Here is a 14,858-nt window from a genome sequence, read left to right on the forward strand (position 1 = left end):
GAAAAATCAAGAAAGAGAGATTGGTAGTAAAAGGAAAGAAAAGAATTTGGCTCTTAAAACTACTACTTCTGAAGATTTTGAGGATGAAAACATCGCACTCATGGCCAAAAGATTATCTAAACTGTTAAAAAGGGGACAAACATTTAAAAAAAAGGAGTACACAAAAGAATGTTGAAAATTCAAGAGAACAGCTGTGTCATCAAAGGTGGTAGTCCAGACCACTTTATAAAATTCTATCCACTACGGGCCTTAGAATAAAAGTAAAACAACCCAGAAAAGGCAACAGAAGACAGATATATTCCCAATAACCGGAGAATGACAAATCAAGAGGCGGACATATCCATGAAAAAGGCACTCGCTGCAATGGGAGGCATATCTGAAGATGAATCTGAGAATGAGGAAATCGAGAATCAATCTCTACTTGCAATAAAGCAAGAAGACAAATTCGACTTTCTTGCATTAGTGGTTGTAACTGAAGAAGCAAACAAAGAAAGTACTTGTTAAGCACAAGATACAATTCATGCTCTGATGGCTGGTTCAGATTCCGAGCAAAAAGAAGAAGACCAAAACAGTCAAGTTAGCTCAACTTTCACTAAAGAAAACTGTGAAATCTATACTAGAAGAGAGCTAGAGTTACTATTGGAAACTGTAATTAAGGCATATCAGCCAACCTACCATGAAAAGAACTACTAATGAAAGATTCCGCATCACTAAGAGAAGGGAACATGACTCTAGAACAACAAAATTGTTCCCTGCTCAATAAACAAGTACAATTAGAAAAAGATTTAAAGTCTAGCATCTTGAAAAATCAACCCTTACAAAAGAAACTGAACAGGAAGCAGAGAACAGCATGAGGTGGAACATGTCCTCCATAATTCTTGATAGTCTCCATAAAAGTCAATCTAGCACAAGACCTGGAATAGGCTTTTCTGAAACAAAAAATCATAACATAATTGTCTATGCTCTCACTATGGCTTGACAGGACGTAAGAATAATGCATGTGATAAAAAACAAATTGCTCATCAGAAAAATTTCTCCTTTCTAAGAAAAATTCAAAAGAAAACTGATCCTGAACCTGTTTCTACTTCTAAAGTTCTTTCTAGATGGGCTAAAAAAATTCTCATACACCCCTTGAATCACAAACAGGCACTTAAGTGGATCTGGGTACCTAAACTAACTCTGTCAAAATAAAACTGCAGGCTTCAGTGAGAGAAATAGGAAAGCACTGGTACCTGGACAACGCCTGCTCAAGACATATGACAGGAAATCAAGATAACTTTCTCTCACTAAAAAGAGTTAAAGGTGGAAACGTAGCCTTTGGAAATGGAAAAATTGGGGAAATACAAGGAATTGGAAAAGTAGGAATCAATCTCAAACAAGCCATTGATGATGTATACTACGTAAACGGACTTCAACATAACTTACTAAGCATATCTCAAATGTGTGACAAAGGGAACAAGGTAGTATTCACTGCAGGTGAATGTAGAGTGATAAACTCAACAACTAAGGAACTGGTACTTCTGGGAAAGAGACACAAGAATGTATACACAACTGAAATAAAAAGGTCAGAAGATTCACTTACTTGCCTTAGTGCCCTCACTGAAAGCTCTGCCCGTTGTCACAAAAGGCTTGGACATATTAGTCTCTTTACAATTAACAAACTAATATTAAAAGATCTGCTTAGAGGATTACATATGAAAATTCTGCAAAATGAACAATTCTGTGGCGTTTGTGTCAAATGGAAACAATCCAAATCATCTTTCAAACCAAAAGGAATGGTTAGTACCACAAAACCTCTAGAGATGCTTCACGTAGACTTATATGGACCAATGTGTGTGATAACTAGAGGATGCAAAAGATACATTCTTGTAATAGTTGATGACTACTCAAGGTATACTTGGACTCAGTTTTTGGCAACAAAAGATGAAACTTATGAAGTATTTGAAATATTTGTGAGACTAGTTCAGAAGAAACTCAATACAGAAGTCATTAACATAAGATCAAATCATGGTTCAGAATATGAAAACTCACAATTCTTATGTTTTTGCACTACAAATGGAATTGATCACAATTTCTCTGCACCAAGAACTCCGCAACAAAATGGTGTAGTTGAGCTTAAGAACAGATGTCTTGAAGACATCGCTAGAACCATGCTTATAGCAAGCAAACTACCAAAATTCTATTGGGCAGAGGCTATAAACACTGCTTGTTATCTGATAAACAAGTGCACAATAAGGACTTTTTTAAATAAAACCCCATATGAACTACTTAAAGGAAGAAAGTCGAGCTTAGCACATCTTCGACCATTTGGATGCATATGTTATGTGCACAATAATGGAAAGGATAATTTGGGAAAATTTGATGCCAAGAGTGATGAAGGAATATTCTTGGGATATTCAACACAAAGCAAAGCATATAAAGTACTCAACAAAAGAAACAAATCGAGTGGAAGAAAGCATGCATGTTATTTTTTATGAAAGTACAATAGAAGAATCTGATAATCCTGATGTACATCTTCCAAAACCATTGGAAGATTTACAATCAGATGAGGATAATACCACAAATTAGCCAAATCTTCAAGAAATTGAAAATATACCAACAGAGAAAGAAATAGAAACATCAGATACTCCAATATCTGAATCAACTCTAAATCCTCAGCCTCATGGTTGGAAACATCAAAGTTCTCATCCCATTCAAAAAATCTTCACACCATTGGAATCAGGGATTCATACCAGATATAAAGTACGAAATATGTGTGCCTTCTCAGCATATCTATCTCTAGATGTTCCAAAAAAATATTAAAAAAATCCTTGGGAGATCCAGACTGCATTATAGCTATGCAAGAGGAACTAAGTCAGTTTGAAAGAAGCAAAGTATGGAACCTGGTTCCCAGACCACATGATCGAACTGTCATAGGTATTCGATGGGTCTTCAGAAACAAACTAGATGATCAAGGTCAGATCACTAGAAACAAAGCTCGACTAGTGGTTCAAGGCTACAACCAGAAAAAGGAATAGACTATGATGAAATCTTTGCACCAGTGGTAAGAATGGAAGGTATAAGAATGTTAATTGCTTTTGCATCCCATATGGAATTCGAACTCTATCATATGGATGTAAAAAGTGCATTTTTGAGTGGTTTTCTACAAGAAGAAGTGTTTGTAAAACAACCCCCTGGTTTTGAGGACCCAGATAAACCTGAACATGTCTACAAGCTAGAAAAAGCACTGTACGGACTAAAGCAAGCTCCAAGAGAATGGTATGATCATCTATCCACATTTCTTCTAACACATGGTTACTCCCGTGGAATAATAGACAACACACTTTTTCTTCAAAAGCAAGGTTCATATTTGCTCATTGTACAAATTTATGTCGATGACATCATATATGGTGAAACTGACCCCTCACTTGGAATTGACTTTGCCAAACTCATTGGTAGTGAGTTTGAGATGAGTATGATGGGTGAACTAACCTTCTTCTTAGGTCTTCAAATTGATCAGTCTCCTACAGGATCCTCCATTCACCAACAATAATACATCAATGAACAACTGAAAAAATTTGACATGAATGAAGCAAAGATAATCGACACTCCCATTGGCACTACAACAAAGTTACATAAAGACGAAATAGGTTCTCCAGTTAATGATACAAAATATAGAGGTATGATTGGATCACTCTTATACCTAACTGCAAGCAGTCCTGACATCATGTTTAGTGTTGAACTTTGTGCACAATTTCAGTCATGTCCTAAAGAATCTCATTTAAAAGCAGTAAACAGAAAACTTAGGTACCTCAAAGGTTCTATGAACCTGGTGCTATGGTACCCATCCGGAGACTCATTTGATTTAGTAGGATTTGCTGATGTTGACTACGCCGGATACATAGTTGACCAAAAAAGAACATCTGGAATGGCAATTTTTTAGGACCATGTCTCGTATCATAGGCCACTAAGAAAACAAAATTATGTTGTCCTCTCAACAGCAGAGGCAGAATATGTAGAAGCTGCATGTTGTTGTGCATAATTATTATGGATCAAGCAACAATTAGAAGACTTTGGGGTCAAGACAGGTTGTATTCCCATTATGTGTGATAACACTAGTTCTATCAATATGGAAAAAAACCCAATCCAACATAAACGTACTAAACATATTGACATCCGACATCACTTTCTAAAAGACAATGTTGAAAAAGGATTTATCATAGTGAAATTCTGCTCTACTAAGGACCAAATTGCTGACATTTTCACTAAGGCTCTTGGGCGAGAACCATTCCTTAAAAATCATCTATCCTTGGGACTTGTGTTTCATAATTAATCTCCAAGGAACCAGGTTCTACTCATCACAGACTCAGGTTCTTATATTTTCAAAGAACCAGTAACTACTCACCACGGGCTCAGGTTCTTATATTTTCAACTTGGTTCTTCTATTTAATTTTTTTGGGGCGGGAAATACATAGAGTCGCATTAAAACCCCAAACGTCTCTTCGATGTGACCACTGTCGCTTCAAATGGCTTCCTTTTTTCAGAAGTCTATATAATGTACCAGTTCATCATCATTACTCTTCTATTCCCCATAAAATCTTTTTACCTTCCCCACACACACAAACAAAAAAATTATGGCTTCCTCTCTTCTTCTCGTCGATAAGTCTGATAATGATGACCAACCTACCCTCACATCGGAAACTCCGGAAACTACTTAGGGTGAAACCAATCCACCACCATCACCATCAACTGACCACCACCCCCAATTTTCTTCCCCACTATCTCCTTCGTCCATTCCCCAAGAAAACCCTCAACTCCCTAACCCTGTCACACCTCCAAACCCAATTCCATCTTCTCTCTCTCTTCAAACACATGAATTACCTTCGTCTACACCACTTCCTCGACGTCCTTGCAAGCATATTGCTGTCAAACAAAAGGTGATTCGTACTCCTCGAACTCGACAAGCAAGCTAAGCCCATCTAGAGATGTTTGCAGAATCAACCAAAAAACGTCGTTGCACTGGTAAGTCACCCGTTTTCTCTTCTTCCACCCTTGTTATTTCAAATTTTGATGAAAAAATTTTAGAATTTGCTCGCTCTTCAAACCCTCCCTCGTCTAAAACACTAACCAAAAATGAAATTAAATTTCTTCTCATGGGAAAGAAAGCTTATTTTAAATCATAGAATATCTTGAAAGGTATAGAACAATTCATCCGGATATTAGAGGTGATATTGCGATAAAAAATTGTTAGCATTACATACGGTAGAGGGGTGGGTAGACATTTTTCTTCACTCTGATAACATGATATTTGATGTAGAAGTGGCTGAGTTTTATGTCAATTTGACAATGATAGATTATTCAGTACTTTCTTCGTCCGTTCATGGTAGATATAGTTTTTGACAAAACTAGGTTAGGGTCAATACTTCTTATTCCTTGCATAGGGTTGGAGGAATATCACTGGGGTAAGGATGATAACTGTGCATTAACTTCAAAATTCACACAAAGGAGGGTAAGTGACTGACCGCGAAAGGTACTGAAAGAAGAAATGTCTCCTTTCCACAAGTTGGTGTTTGAAGTAGTTCACAAAGGTATTATCCCAAGAGGATAAAGGAGACATGAAGAAAATTTTCGAGATATGGGTCTTGGTCATGCTTTGGATACCATGCATCCTATTAATTGGCGCTCTCTTATAATTCAACATATGGTCAGAATAGTGGATCCTGAGAAACCTCATCAATAAGCATATGAGAATATGTTGACTATTGTGTTTAAAGAATTTGGGGTACCTTTGAAAGATGGCTGATCTTTGAGCAAGTATGATATTTTCACTCAAACTACTCTTGCTGAATGCAATCTCTTGGATGATGTTGTGGATCAAGTTCCTCTTCGCTCTGTTGGTCCAGTTATTGCTCTTATTTCTGAACTTAATGAGGCTCGAGCTCAAAATGGGTTATTAAAAGATGAAGTTACTATTCTTCAAGCCCAGTTGGCTGCTTCTCAGGAGGAGGTTGGGAGATTAAAAGATCAACTTATTCAACAGCAAATTGATAACAATGCTCGTGTTGGTCATATGCTTAAAGTTTTTTCTAGGCCTTAGTTAGTGCCTTTTCTGTCCTATATTCAGACACTGTTAATGGTTCAGCTATTTTTGCTTGGTTGTATTGCTGCTATAGCTTATGTGGATATATTGTAGTAGTATATTTCTACATTGATACGGTGGATATATTTTGGCTCTATCTTGGGCTTTTTGATACGTTAAAAGGGGGGAAACAGTTTCTCAAAACTGGTATTATTTGGGTATTATTTGTCATCATCAAAAAGGGGGAATTTTATGGAAGTTGTGTTAATTACTTTTGATAATGACAAATACTTTTGATGATGATCACTTATGAACCAGGTTCATTTATTAAATCAGATGTCATTTTATGGGAAAAGGAGCGAAGGAGAAATATTAAGGCACAGATTTATTTACGGGAATGAAAATAAAAAAAGTATATTTTCATAAATAAATAAGACAAAACCTTTTCTTATAAGGATGTCTACTTTATACGAAGACAAAACCTTTTCTTAAAAGGTTGTTTATTTTATATAACAAAAAAGAAAATCTTTCCATATCAAAGAAAGATGTAGAAATCAGAATTGTTATCAAACTCAAAGAGAGGAGATATTTCTTGATCATCAAAAGTCTATACAAACAAAGATATCAAGAAAAAGAACTTAGTCCTTGGAAATTGAAGAAAAGTGAGGCGAGAAGAAGAGAAAGGCAGCAAAGAGTGTATTTGTGAGTTTTTGTCTGTTTTTGTTAGCTTGTGAATTTTGTGAGTTTCTTTGTAAGTTTGTGAGTTTGTGCCATTGTAAACAAGAAGTGGATTTGGCTTCTTGTGGAGAGAGAGTATTTGTGAGTAAGTTTAAAAGAAGTGGGTTTGGCTTCTTGTGAATTTGAAGAATTCGATTAGAGTTAATCAAAAAATTGTAATTGACCAAGAAAAACAGAGTTGAGTTTTTCCTTCCTTGAGATAGGAAGGTTTTAGTTAAAGTACATTGTCTTATTTGACTCTTTTCTTGGGCAAATAATCAAGAATCTGGTTCTTGATCTAGGGGTAAGGTTTCTTTAAAAATGTTGGACATAACAATTCCAAGACAACAAACTATATCAAGAAGACGTCGAATACCAAAAGTTCCATTATTTATGAGGATTGACAATCAAAAAAGTGCTGACTATGATCCTAAAGTTGTTTCATTGAGACCTTATCACCATGGAAAGTTAGAACTCAATTTTGTTGAAGATTTCAAGCCGAAGTCTTTAGAAATGTTTTTTCATGGAAGTAACAAAAAACAAGATTTCTTCCTTGAAGAAATTCTAAGGGAGATTGATGATTTTAGAAGTTGTTACCTTGAATAATTCGTAAATAAGTATAACGATGCTCCTTAGCGTGTGTTTCATACTAAATGATATCGAAATATCAAGAAGGTTCACACCAAATTCAATTCCCAAAAAAAATTGCAAGTGCATACAAAATTTTCCGTGGGTCTTTTGGGTATTGAATGCAGGATCAAAAAATTTCCTTGTATTAAAAGTTGGGAAAATACACAATTACCCCTTAAATTAACTAAGGTTTTATTACCCTTTGTACTTATTTTATTATAATTTTGTGCACCTTTTTGCTTATGTGGCATCCAAATATCTCTCACTCACCTCAATTGCGTGACGTCACGGAGTGTGTGACATAACACAAATGGTGCACAAAACTATAAAAAAACAAGTTCAGGAGATAATAGGACTTAAGGTTAGTTAAAGTGTGTCTTTGAAATTTCGATCATAGTCTAAGGGGATACTTGTGCATTTTCTCATTAAAAGTTTAACCAAAGAAAATAAGTTGAGTGTCACTATATTAAGCTATAAAAAGTTTGTTCGAAAGATTTTGGGTCTGTAGTTCTTGATTGTGGAGAAACGGGATGGAACTATTATCTACTATTTCTGGTATATTGATTAATATAATAAGGTTCCCATCTAATAATGATGGTTTTAAAATGGCGAGAGATGGTGAAATTTGGTGATTCCCATTGATGATCTACTAAGTTGCTAGAGAGAAGAAACCAAATAAGAAAAATAATTAAAAATTAAATGCATATATTTATGAAAAATATTCATAGTAAAATTTTAGTAATTATTTTTTCTCTTCACTACACTTTCTCAAAGAGAGTGCAATACACTCACTGTTACGGTCCGAGTTTACACCCTGAACGTGACCGGCATTCAAAGGCCATTGTTGGTCCCCAAGCAAACCCTCATCCTGACTAACTATAAGCAGAAGACTAACTTAAGCATACAAAAGCTTAAAATCTGAACAAAATTCATGAAACTTAAATACAAACTTTAACTCAAATGAAAAAACTTTGAATAAAATAATATATTTAACTCACCATAAAATAGAAAACTTAAGTCTTTAAAACATTTAATAAAATAAATGAATTATACAGACTTCTTAACTAAACTGACTACCTATGAAGCTTCTAACTGATAAAGATGAAAGTCGAGACAAGACCTGCGACATCCTGACTAAACTGAAGAGTAAGTGTGATCCTCCGGAAGCAAGGAGTCTCCATAGATAACTCGAATTTGTGGATGTATCAACGAAGCTCCTATTGATGATCCTTAATACTTGTGTTTGCATCATCAAAAGATGCAGACAAAATGGCTCAGTACGTGGAATGTACGAGCATGTAAGGGGAATTCTAAAGCATCACATAAGCTTGATACTGGACAAAAAAAAACATACTTACTTCTTATCAAACTTGAAACTCAAGAAATACTCAAGAATACTCATATACTCAACTTACTCAACTCAAAGATTAAATAGCGAACTCAAAGATGTGATACTCGACTATGGATAATCAACTCAATATAAAATAATAATACATGTATTATATATAAAAAGCTTTATAAAACAGTAAAAGCAACTTAGTTCGTTAAAGAAAATGAAATAACAAACTCAACTTTATTTATATAAGAAAGTAATATAGTTTTTGTTGGAGATTCTCTAACTGACGACCATCACTACGAGCCTAAGTAATGATACAACATTTTACCTCACGCTGCCAAGAATCATCCTATACCTTGTCATCGGTATAGGACCTTACTTAACTTAGTATATCTACTAGGTTAACTTACGTGATCATCTAAAAAGTATAACTCATTAATACCGATGATGGTTGTTGCTCCCGAGTATACACACAAATGTACGTGGTCGCACAAGTAATATAGTGGCTCTTAAAAGAACCAAATTATCAAACTCAAAAGGACTTGTCAGTTAACTATTTTTATCAAATTATACTAGTCTAATTATTTATTTTAAAATGTCAAAATAAAAGAATGGAGGAATAAAATAATAACATTTCTTATAATAATTGAAAAGTCTCAGGGTTGCGGCATATATAGATTTCATGTATCATATTATGAGCTTAGAACTAATTTTAGTTATGAAATTACTGGTTTATAGGGTTGATAGTATGATCCGGGATAACCACCTCTTGTCGCCTATCCCAGTTAACTATCTAACTACATCGTTGAGCGGGGATAAATAAACTAACTAGCGAGCATTTATATTTCATCCTATTTCGTAACCAAGCAAGATATTCGTCTTCCGGGCGTCACTCCTGAACACTAATCTCCTCAATTTAATAGGTGGAAAGCTCTCTATATTCTCTGATCTATCTAATCTCTTATATGGTCAATTCAAGATTTAGACACTATACTTATCTCTAGATAGCCAATCAAAAAATAGTAAAACAAGAATATAGAAGCAACTTATAATGACAACCAAAAATTAATTCAAAATGTCATTAATAATCAACATTCAATCTGTAGCTACAGTCCCAGAATAAGGTCTTTAGCTACCTATCTCTATGAAAACAAGAAAAAGAAAAGAACCCTAAAAACTATTGACAACTTTATATTTTGATCTTCACTTCTAGATTGATGATCCTAATAATTATTGTTATAGACTATATAATGATATAGAAAACCCTAAATAAAATAATTGAGTCCAAATCATATGCCAATTGGTCTTATTCGGATGAGTTGCATTTTGTTTTCCTTTTATTAGTTTATCAGTCAGGGCCAAATCCTTCTCCCTAAAAATTCCTTATTTTTTTTCCTCGGCGAGTGAAGTTTCTGCCCTTCTTAGTTAACTGCGGAACCCACCCTTTAGCCATTAGGAATACAACACCGAGTGATATAACAATTCATGTTTCAATTGAATTGACACGTGACAGCTGGCTAATTGCAATTGAATTTCAATTCTGATGATCCTTTCGATAAATAAAAATATTAATATAATATCAATTTAATTCATTAAGCTTCCTACTTGATTTATTTCTTCAATCTTTCATATTTAATTCGTTTAAACACCAAACTTCTTTCAACTTTATATCAATTTACTCTTATAAATAAAATACATTGTTTAGCACAATACATAAATTCATGCTCAAAAAGGATAAATATAAATAATAAATGTGAGCCAAATAGTGATTAAAAATATGTATTTTTGGCCTTAACATCAATGGTTACATGGTTTTCATGGAGACTTGAGTTAATTGTAAATCTCATCCCCATATCGGTGCTCTATACTACTTCCAAAATATATTTTAGCTCATGTGTTTTTAAAACAACTTATTTCTTTGGGTGGAGGTAATTTCTCAACATTTAGTTTTAAAAATCTCTCTTGGAATCAATGTTCCCTTTTTCTTATTCAAAATTCTTTTGGAACTCTTAGTTTCCTCTTAACTTAAATGTGAAAACATTCATAAACTTTTAGGGAACTATAGTTCCCGTTTAACTTTTTAGAGATGAACTCAACTCTTAGGGAATACTTAGTTCTTTTATATTACTTTGAAGGAAGATCTTGAACTCTTTACTTTTTACTTTACTTGAAACTTGAGTCTTAAAACGAAGTTCAAACGTTTAATAAAAACGATCTTGATACTTTAAAAACTTTGTTTTGACTTACTTCTTAACGTCTAAACTTAACTCTTAACTTTTCTTGAATTGAAGTAGGATTCAAGGTTCATGATCTCATATTTATGGATGATTCATGATTTTCAACTTGGAGGGTTCATGCGGAATTATGAGCATGAACTACTCAACTCGAGCACTCAAAGATACTTCTCATCTCAAGATTGTTCGACTTATAGGGTTCATATGGAATTACAGGCATGAAAAATTTAACTCAAGGTCTTCATGGGTAGCATGTAAATGTCCCATGATTAGAATATAATTTCAAATGTGTTAGAAACTTATTACTCAAGACTTAGAACTTGAAGAAGCTACTCCCTCAAAGATACTCAATTTGTGGAGTCCATGCGAAATTTATGGGCATGAACGACTGGACTGAAGGTCTACATACTACATGGAACTCATGTATATGAATCTTACCATTTTATTATTTACTTCATCAAAACTTAGTTCAAATCAATGATGAATCTCAAAGAATTCACAATTTAACTTAAAGGTTTTCTTGAACTCTACTCTTAACTCTCTCTTGAATGTGAATTATGAATTCAAGAGTTATGGTTCATCATATGAAGGATTAAGTGATATTGTAGATTCATAAATAAATTCTTTTCACTCTCATGTTCACTTAATTGAGTCTTGAAACAAATTTCTAAAAGTTGTAGAACACTCCTCAAAAGGACTCGAAGGGACTTTTTCAAAAGGTTCAAAAGAACCAGCAAAACTTAATCTTAACTTTACCTTGAATTTGAATTATTAATTCAAGGTTATGATTCATGTTACCAATGATTTTTAAGTGTTTATAAGTAGTTTAGAATCAAAAGGAGTGAAGATACACTTTAAATCTGCTTAAACGGGACAACTGACGGAAAAGGATTGGGGGCACCACGTTCCGAGCGCGAGGCACCAGCCCCTAACATCAGAGAGTGAATTTGGGCGCACTTCAGGCACGTCTTCCAGTCCCTTGGGCGCATCTGAGGCGCAGCGCGCCAGCATCTCCCCAGCAAGCTCTTGACGAATTTCGCTTCTCGTTTTCTGATCCTAAATCGTTTTTAATCAATTTCTTTTATCAAGTATTCCTTAGATTCAATTACCCAACCTATGTAAACACTAATACACAAAAAAAATAACACTCCAAACAATCACTTTCATCTCAAGAAATCATCAAAACCCCAACAAGACAAAATCTATAATGAACCTCAAGAACACCTATCAGAAACTTGAATCTTTCAACTTTTTGAGACTGAAATTACGCTGAAAATGATATGTTTAGCATGTGGGTGGACAAACCCAACACTATGGAAGCTTACATGCCTCTTATGGATTAAACCCATGAAAAAAATCCGCAACTAAACTCAAGAACATCAACGAACGCCTTCATCCTTTCTTTTTTTTCTTTTTTTTCTCTTCCTTTCTCTTCTAGTCTCTTCTTGTCTCTTCTTGAACTCTCAGCTAAAACTGAACCTAAAAGTATTGGACCTCTAAAATATTATTAAAATTAATTAAATCTGATTGGATAAGAAAAGGACCAAAATACCCCTCACTATTTTCGCTAACTTTCCTTAACTGGACAGTCTAACATCAAAAAGTCATATCTCACTCATCCGAACTCGAAACATAGCAAACTCGACAACATTGGAAATAAAACTCAAATATATTTCCTATGGTATCTTGTAGCAGACCTAACTCATCCTGTGCTAGGAATTATGATCGTTTGAAGCTTACCCAAAAATCATACTTAACTAACTCTTCAAATTTCAGACTTCCCCATTTCCAATTTAATTCTTTTTGGAACTCAAGTGTTAAATCTAGTGAACTAAATACTTAAATAATTTTTATTTTCTTGGTAAAATATGACTCACTACGATGAACAGTTCAGGTCTTAGTTTGAAAATTTTTATGGGATGTTACACTCACTTTACAATGTAGGCATTCAGGATGATAATAATTATTTAATTTTAAATAGTTTAGTGGGGTGATCGGACTCCTGTAAAGAATAAGTGTATAGTTGAGAATTCGATCATAGCTCAAGGGGGCATTTGACCACTTTCTCATCAAATGAAAATCCTTTTACTTTGCAAATTTGAACTAAAGAGGAGTGTACTAAAGAGGTTGCAATATGCTTTACAAATTATATTTTGTATTTTTACTAAAGTTGGGTCATTATTTTTTATGCTAGGTTCAAATTCGATCTATAAATTTTAAATTTAATTAACACAATTTTCAATCTAACACACACCACATATGCTATTATTAATTTTCATTATACTATGAAAAATAGAAGTTGTTAGAAAAATGTGTAATGTCTACGAAGAATGTATCCCCACTCCACATAGATTGTGATAAAGTTTTATTAGCATCAACTATTAATATAAAATCAATATGTCTTATATGATTGCACCTAGAATTTTAATACTCAATAATAATTCATATTAATTATTTTTAAATAAAAAAATATTTATTTTAAAATATATGTGCAACGCACAAGTACGTATACTAGTTTATTATAAGAGTTTATATACCTCAAATTTTACTACTCTACTTATTACTATTATTTATTGTAAATTTAAAGGAAAAAATCTTTATCACTCAAATATTTATCCCTAACAAATGAAAAATTATTAAAATAGAGTAGTCTAGTGAAATATCATTTCAAATAGCTTGTAAAAAGTTAAACCATCCCTTTCAACTCTCTTAATTATGAGATTTCTCTTTTTTTATCTAATTTTTAATAATCTAAAATATATTTACATAATTAGTCAATTAAAGAACAACTAACTAAATAAATTTTTAAAATAGAAAAACGTAACTCTGCAAAAAAATTCTAAAATCCGTTAATTTTTATTACGTTCTATGATGAACTCATGATTAAAGTTGAGGATAAAAAATATTAAACTAGCAAAAAAAGTTAATTTTTCCCTATTTTCTTATTTATTTTATTAGTTTATAAGAATAAAAGTCACAATTATTATCAATACGTGGAGGAGTTATGATTTATTAGTTTATAAGAATAAAGTCACAATTATTATCATTTATTGTCCAAATCATTCTCTACTATGTCTCATATATATATTGTATTGGTATCATTAAGGTTGATAAATTCGTTGAATTGATACTAAATCAGTATATATATACTGTATTGACATTATTAAAGTTTGTTATTAAGAAATTACTCATTAATCAATGATATTATAAGAGTTTCAACCATGAAATAGTCCATATTAGTTTAAAAAATCATTTCCTTAGTCAACTATTAAGTTAATTATTGAGGCTATGACACACCCTTTAAAAAAGAAAAAATTAAGAGCATATGCAAAAGAGAAAAGATACATTGGCAGCAAATGAAAGTTGTTTTTATTCTCAAATGTTTTCTCACATTTCTTTTGGTAGAACCTCTTCAGCTAAAACTAAATCATTCTTTATTACCTAAAAGTTTATTTAGTGTATCGGTTGAATCCATCGGCGATATCTTAAAATTAATATTAAGTTTTAGACACTTTAAGTAGATTTTGTTCATTTTAAACATCTCATTTTGACACATTTTTTATAATAACTAAAATTACAAAGTGTGTGTAAACACTTGCGAATGACATGTCATGATAACTAATAAAAACTCACATGTGGCATTTGAACGTAAAAATAATAATTTTAAAGTAAATTATTAAAAAAACAATTAATTTTTCAACAAAAATAAATAAACAAAATTACCTATTTTCTAATATCCCACCCCACCTTATATCACCCCACCCCACCTCATCTGCCTTACCTCCCTTTTGCTACCTAACTCTACAACCAATTTTTTTTTCTTCCAAATTTTTTTCTTAAAAAAATCAATAGATTTTAGGATTTTTTTTATAATTGATTTTGA

Source organism: Solanum lycopersicum, chromosome 4 (assembly GCF_036512215.1).
Source record: "Solanum lycopersicum chromosome 4, SLM_r2.1".
Taxonomy (NCBI): Eukaryota; Viridiplantae; Streptophyta; class Magnoliopsida; order Solanales; family Solanaceae; genus Solanum; species Solanum lycopersicum.